At 36.8% G+C, this 7,573-nt stretch overlaps 1 pseudogene; it reads right to left on the reverse strand.

Annotated features, from left to right (window-relative positions):
* Positions 1-2,346: 2,346 nt before the first annotated feature.
* On the reverse strand, positions 2,347-3,832 carry LOC148959515 (uncharacterized; annotated as a pseudogene).
* Positions 3,833-7,573: the final 3,741 nt, after the last annotated feature.

A 7,573-nucleotide genomic window follows, 5' to 3' on the forward strand; every position in this document is an offset into this window, starting at 1 on the left:
GCAATCTCAGTATCTTTGCAAACGAAAGGAAGGTCTAGTAGAAGGAGAATTTTTTGTTATAGGTGACTTTTCAGAAATCTTTTCGTTTGTTGTCCAAGATGAAGCACAATCATTCCACTGGAATAACAGCATGGCAACACTGCAACCATTTGTTTATTATTTCAAAAAGGATGGACAAATCAACCACAGCAACTTTGTACTAATATCAGATTGCCATACTCACGACACTGTTGCAGTTCACCTTTTTCAGAAAGAATTGATGGGACATCTTTCAGAAAAGTTTCAGGTGCTGAAAGCAATTATCTATTTTTCTGATGGCTGTGCAGGGCACTAGAAAAACCTCAAGAATTTTTGTAACCTGTGCATTCATCAATATGATTTTGGTGTGCCGGCTGAATGACATTTTTTGCAACAAGCCATGGCAAGGGGCCTTCTGATGGCATTGGAGGCACTATCAAAAGAGAAAAAACCAAAGCAAGTCTGCAGCGACCTAACAGTGATCAAATTTTGTCAACTCTGAAGCTATTTGAGTTTGTTGATTCCCATCTTAAAGGCATCAATGCAAAATTTCTCACTGCTGCTGACTTGTATTCGGTAGAAGAAATTCTTCATGAAAGATTTCAGACTACTAAAACGATTGCTGGAACATAAAAATTACATTGTTTCAAACCAATTTCAAAATATTCTCTTCTTGTCTCAGACAGAATACAGTGAAAGTGAAGTTCAAGTAGTCAAAGCAGGCTGTGGTCATATTGAGCTCAGTAAGATTACTGGCTATGTTGCTGTAGTTTATGACAGCAAGTGGTGGGTGGCATATGTTTCAAGCATTCAACCAGGAACCAATGAAGTGACAATAAGCTTCCTGCATCCCCATGGCCCAAACCCATCATTTGTGTATCCAGAACCTTTTGAAATGCTTGTTGTTCATGTCTCAGACGTACTTGTGCAACTTAATCCGGTCACTTTTACAGGTCGCACCTACACATTATCAAAAGGGGAATCACAAGTAGCAAGCATGTCATTACAAAACAGATTACAGATGAAATAATTTTCTGAAACAGAAATTCTCTCTAACTGCAATGAACATGACACTTGATATTAAAATCAAACTACCCCTTGTATGCATTGCATGAAGACTTACATTGACTTTTAACCTTTCAAGATAATACTCATCAGTATTCTGAGACTGATTGTGATAAAACCCATGCCAACCCCAATTATATATTTTATGAAGTGCTTTATCATGAATTTATCTTAATGAAAAACATTTTTCATGAAAATTGGCGATGCCATTTGGGTGTTGTCAGCCATTGAAAAATAACATTGTACCTCAGCCCTTGAGCCTTTGAGGCTAGCATCAATTTCACTGGAAATTTAGTTTCAGCTGGTCAAGTGCTTTCATTTGACACTAATTCCATCTTTATAGGTTGGAATTGCTTAGCTAAACATAATACTAGATTTTAGACAAAATCCATGACAAAAATTTCAAGTTTGGATATTTTTGTTACACTTGACATAGAATGTCCCGAGTAACTGAACATCAGTAGAAAAATGGATTTGGGGTCAAGGCCTCTTTCAATGAAAACTATGTCATGAAAGTGATGAAATTTGAAGAAGAAAAGTACAATAGTTAACTCTGTACAAAGAAAAACAAGGCACATATGGCTATTTTTCTACTTTTTAAAGAATTTGTTCAATGGCCCGGATATCAGCATTATATCAGCCTTCCAGATCTTGTAGTTGGAACTTTTATTTTTTTTGTAAAACATGCGTCAAAGGTACCCAGCAAATATCATCATTGTGGGGCCAATGAAATGACCTGGCAGGCCCGTACGGATGAATAAATTTGCAACAAAATACTTGAAATACATGGATACATGCAACAAAATCTGAATTCTCAACCTTTACTACTGTTGGTTTCTGTAGCAGATTGTGATGGAGGACATATTCATTATCATCACTGCATCTCTGCAACAGTATTTTCTGCAACAGGCACAAATTGGTGAAAAGTGCTAGTGCCGGGAACTGCATATGTTCCATGAAACCTTTTCTCTAGATCTATACGTTTCAATTTGGTGGCTTCTTCTGAGGAATAAAATAACGTTATTTCTGCAATGTTCTCACTACAAAATCTGAACATATTTTCGGCAGATAATATTTGATCAGAAATGGTACGCTGTAAACTTTGGCGGTAAGCCCTTAACAGTTCCACCTATATTGTCACAAGGCTGCTTGCCATGACTTGTGGCAAAAAGGACCATCTAGCAAAAAGACCAAAATCTTCCTATGCTTGGAAAGTTTTAGAAAGTTTTTCCTATAGAAAGTTTTTGCTATTCTTATATACTAGCCTTTTACCGTGTTCTCCAGATCTTGCAAGACAAGGTTTTGAACTTGATGGACATCATGATTGTGGTCTTCCATTAGGAAGCAATAAGATTTATGGCATAGGTTTGCTCCATTTTTGTAATATGCTACAACAGGATGCAGAGTACATTTAAGATTTGTCCAATAGAACCTTGGACCTCATCTTGAACTACAAATTTGTAATTCTCAGCAAAATCACCTAAGAACAAAGCCTCTGATTGACTCAAATTTTTCTTCCTGGCTTTCAAATACCTTGCCTGCAACTTTGCAAGGAAAGAGTGTACAGTGAGCTTTTGAAGTTGCTCTCCAACAAATTGAAACGATCAGTTGTTGTCCATTGACAAAATTCAATTGCTTCATAATCATCAAAATTCTTAAGGAGATTGCAAAGGTGATTCCTCAAGTCAAAAGAAGTTTTAGGACACTATTGACACTTGCGTGGCATACAGTCTTTGTAAAAAAACGATCAATGTAAGTAAATTGTACCAGGAAAAATTTTAAAATAATTAACAATGTTTCAAGCATAGCCCGTTATCAAGTGAGATATAAAAGCGATGATAGAACTAAAAAACGTTGAAGGAATATGGAATTCGACGAATGGAATAAGAAGACGGATGTAAGAGCATGGAAAAAGCTAATAAAAATAAATATATATATATACATATACGCAAATACAGAATTTATGTTTATGTATATATATGCACACTAATATGAAGAAAAAGAAAAAACAAAGAAAAAGGAGGAAAGTTTATTGAAAATACGTAAACTGTTTATTAAGTCCAGAAGGATATAGAGTTCCAAGTTTAAAAATTATCCGTTTTTCCAGTGACTTTCTCTTTGCACTGTCGGTTAGGGCAAACAAGAGGCCAAGAACTACCATGTCATCTTCTGTGTGATTCGCCAGGTTAAAATGTTTGGAAATGTTGCTATCAGGATCACTGTCGTGTTTGTTGTTAAGGTGGATTTTGTTCCTGACATTACGTAAATGCTCACCAAACCTGCTGTTAATCTGGCGTGATGTTTCACCAATATAAAGAATATTACATTTGGTGCAAGAGATGCAGTATATGACACATGAGGAAGAATGGGTGAAGCTTGATTTAACAGAACTTGACTTGTTACCATTAGAAATGGTGGTAGATGGGTTGATATGGTTGCAGGTTTGACAGAGATGGTGGTGGCAAGGTGAGGTACCAGGAGATTCAGGTGAACGAAGGCTGCTGTGTACAAGGTAGTCTTTGATGTTTTTATCCTTTTTGTAGGCCAACAGAGGCGGAGCTTTGAATATTATTTTTGTAATTCAGTCGTTGTGTAGAATGGAGAGGTTGTTGTATATAATATCTTTAATTTGTTTGTTGAGTGGGTGGTAGGTGAGAGCAAAAGCTATACGGTTATCGGCATTTGTTCTGTCGAGCGGTTTAAGGGCTTCATCCTGAGTGATGTTGTTGACTTTAGCGATAGCAGACATAGTTATCTTTGCAGGGTAGTGATTGTGATGGAGAAAGGATGTCATTTCTTTTGCTTTTTTTTAAAAATCATTAGTGTAGTTAGAAATTGTTAGTGTAGTTGATGAAATTTAGTAGAGATGCAAGTGGTAATGATGTAGCTCCGACAATGTCATCAATGTATCTCTTGATTGGCAAGGGAAAGGACTGTGATCATATGAACTGTAGATCAAGTGTTCCTGATAACCAACAAAAAGGCAAGCATAGCTAGGACCAAGTTTACTTCCCATAGCAACACCAGTTGTTTGAAGGTAGAAATAACCATTAAAAGAAAATGCATTTGTAGTTAACACAAGCTCGGCTAGACGAAGAAGAGTGTTGGTAGGTGGGGTTTGTTTAGGGTGTTGATCGAGAAAAAACTTTAGTGCTTCTAAACCATCATCATGAGGATGGCATGTATAAAGTTATTTAACGTCCATTGTAAATAAATATCTGTTGGAGCCTTTAATTTCGAAATCCTTGAAAAGAAGCAGGGCATGCGATGTATCCTTGACAAACGTAGGCAGTTGTGGTTGATGGGCGTAAATATGCTATCAAGGTAAGCTGCAATTTGTGATGTTGGACAGGAGACGGCTAATACAGTAGGACGGCCAGGGTTATCAGGTTTGTGTATCTTTGGGAGCATATAGAAAACAGATGTACGGGGATGTTGAAAATATAATTTAGTAGCGTTTTCAGGAAGATTGCCAAGACTGATTTCTTCTTTAATAATATTGATGACGGTTTTTTTGAAAGATCTAGTAGGATTGGTAGTTTTTTTGGCATAGGATGATGAATTTAACTGTGAATCGCCTTCTTGAATATATAAATCTTTACGCCATACAACAATACGACCCCCTTTATCTGCTGGTTTAATAACAATATCATCTCTTGATTTGAGGTTGTGGTGTCCAGTTTGACTTAGTTTGAAAAAGGTTGTTTATAATAGCCGCTTGATCTGATAATGGTCCTATAGGAGTAGAAGAGAAGCTGTCAGAGTTCTTTTCCTTGAAAAATGCTTTAAGACGGAGGCGGCGAAAGAAGGATTTGGTATCTTGTTTGGTTTGAAACTCGTCGATGTATGAACAGAGTTGTACAAATTTAAGACCTTTTTTTAAGCACATCACGTTCATCAGATGTTAATGGTAAATCCTCAGGTATTGTTTGTACAATGTTTTTGGTAGGCTCAGCTGTAGACAAGGAAGAAACGGCATTGGTGGAAACACAAAGATGATCAAGTTTGTTGTTTTATACCGCACACATTTTAGTATATTTATACAGTCTTTGTGTTCAGGATCGCATACAATGAAGCTGAATAGCTTTTTATAATTTTCAACAATCGGAGCAAGAGCCAATTTTATAGTCTTGTGTATGGTGCATACACATACTGTGCAAGAGTGCACCGTTTAGGTCTTAGCGAACAGAATTTAGAAAAACTTATCTGGACTTCTGGAAACTTAGCTTTGAAGGAGGTATAGAGCTCTCGTAAATTACAGAGAAGAAGTCGCTCTCAAGCATGCTTATTTCTGCCTATGCTGACATAGTTATTTCGATCTGGCATATTCTTCATCATGGTCTTGAATATTCTTCATCATGGTAAAAACTGAATACCAAATCAGCTGCAGTATTTGAAAGCCCTCTACTTTTTTGGATCTGGGCAGGCTAGGATCCCCTTTTCTTTTGCCAATTTTCTTGCTGCCTGAACAGAATATTCACATATTCAAAAAAATCCAGCACATTCTTTGTTTGTCCAGCTTGATGGTACAAGCATTAAAATTTGAATTTTTGTGCATATCAAGCATCAGTTCGTCAAAAGCTGCAGCTTTCTCTAAATTTACCTTATCTTGTGGGGTATCTTTGAGCTCGAACACATGTTCAGGAACAATCGATGTCCTGGCAACTTTCTCTGTCAATGTAGTTACAATTGTTTCAAGCTTACGTTTTTCAGCTTTTAACTTTGCTTGGGCTGGTTGTGCATAAACTTACTACGATCAGCCTCTGCTGAAACTGATTACTTAAAGTGCATATGACACGAAAATCTTTATTCGCCCCCATTACGTAATTGAGTATGCTGATAACGAAAATCATCATAAAATTTTCGAAAAACAAACACTTTCGTAATTACAGCTGTTTCAAGGTCGATTTTCGCTTCAAATTCTGTCACAAGGGATTGGGTCGAGTTTGACAGGAAGTGACGTAAAGTGGTTGTGTTAGCGAAAATTTAGATTGCTAACTAACAAGAAGTTATGCGGCGGAGTTTTACTTGCGAGTTTATGAACATGTCTCACGGCAAATATTCAAGCTCGAGGGCGTCAGCTTTTGACGTAAGTGAAGGGGAAGAGCTTTTAGGTGCTGCTGATGGGCTATTTTTGCCTTGCAAGAACGAACCAGTCTTTTTTCTGCGGATAATTCAGACGCGGAACCAGGCGAAGCTGGCATGGCTCGAGGCTTTCATGACCGGGCAGAGGACGAAGATGGAATACAAAAATCCCAACAGCGTGATCGATGGCGAGGAATTATTACTTTGAGTCAATGGTGAGTGAAATAAGTTGTCATTGTGTTTTTTTGTGTTATAAATTCAGTATTCCCTGTACATCTCGGCTGTTTTTAGGCCACCATTCCCTGACCAAAGCGTCTGGCCTATTGCGTTGTATGGGCGAATGAAGAATAAGTTATACAAATACTGTCTAGTTGTTATACTGTATAAGTTATACTGTCTAGAAATACAAATTCTGTTTGGCACCTTCAATTCTTAGAATTAGTAAATTTAATATTTTATTTTCATTAAATCTGGCAGAAAAGAGTATACTATATACATATAATATATATATGTAATGTTATGATCCTGCCAATTCTAAAGAATGTAAGAGAAACTCAAATCAACCATTATATTAAGTCATACAATGTTTTTGTTCAATAGGTATCTCTGTGCAATGGCATACAGTCTTGGTGTCTGTCAGAGACAAACGTAGATACTTCAATTCCAGAACTTCGGAGAGATTCAAAACCTTGTTGATGCCAAAACAACTCCATCTGTGCAGAGCTTCCGTTAACGCTGCTTGCCTGTGAAGAACGAGAAACACAAATTTCAATGTTTACATTTAACAACAAACATGATCCCAGATTAATTTTTTGGTCTTTGACCAAGGCTGACCAGGTCAAAGACCACTATTTCTGTTATACAGAAACGACTGACTCCGTGATTTAATTGAAAGTTTTTATATCATGTTTTGTTACTTGGTGACTTCTGTTTATTGTTAATCGATTCTCACTTGCATTTTGAATCTTTATCCTATAGAATATCATTTCCCTGCTTCTTAAATATTTCTTGAGTTGCCAACCCCCTGCTTTTTTAGTTTCCAAAACCTTTTTCGCTTTTATATAAAATGTTGAAGTAGTTTACATTTGTTTAAATGGTTTAAAAAAATAACTGCAAAATTGAATATTTGGGTTATTTTTTTGTATTAGAAACGGTGATATGGACCCCACACAGAGAGACAAGGAGTCCCTTTTTCCATAAAGCGAGTGCCCCCGGTGTTGTCGAGTCATTATCAATAACGTATCTTAGCTGTTAATAGAACGTTGTTAGGCAGTTATAAAAAAACAATAGGAAACTTATTACTCACCATGCTTTTTTCATTCTTGCTTCGTTCTTTGTCTTGTTTTGGTTTGCGGACTGAGGGTAGAGCATCACGTCGAAAAAATGTTTTGGTATTTTCGGTGTC

Source organism: Rhopilema esculentum, chromosome 9, assembly GCF_057945365.1.
Source record: "Rhopilema esculentum isolate cy_ngs chromosome 9, ASM5794536v1, whole genome shotgun sequence".
In the NCBI taxonomy this organism is placed as follows: Eukaryota; Metazoa; Cnidaria; class Scyphozoa; order Rhizostomeae; family Rhizostomatidae; genus Rhopilema; species Rhopilema esculentum.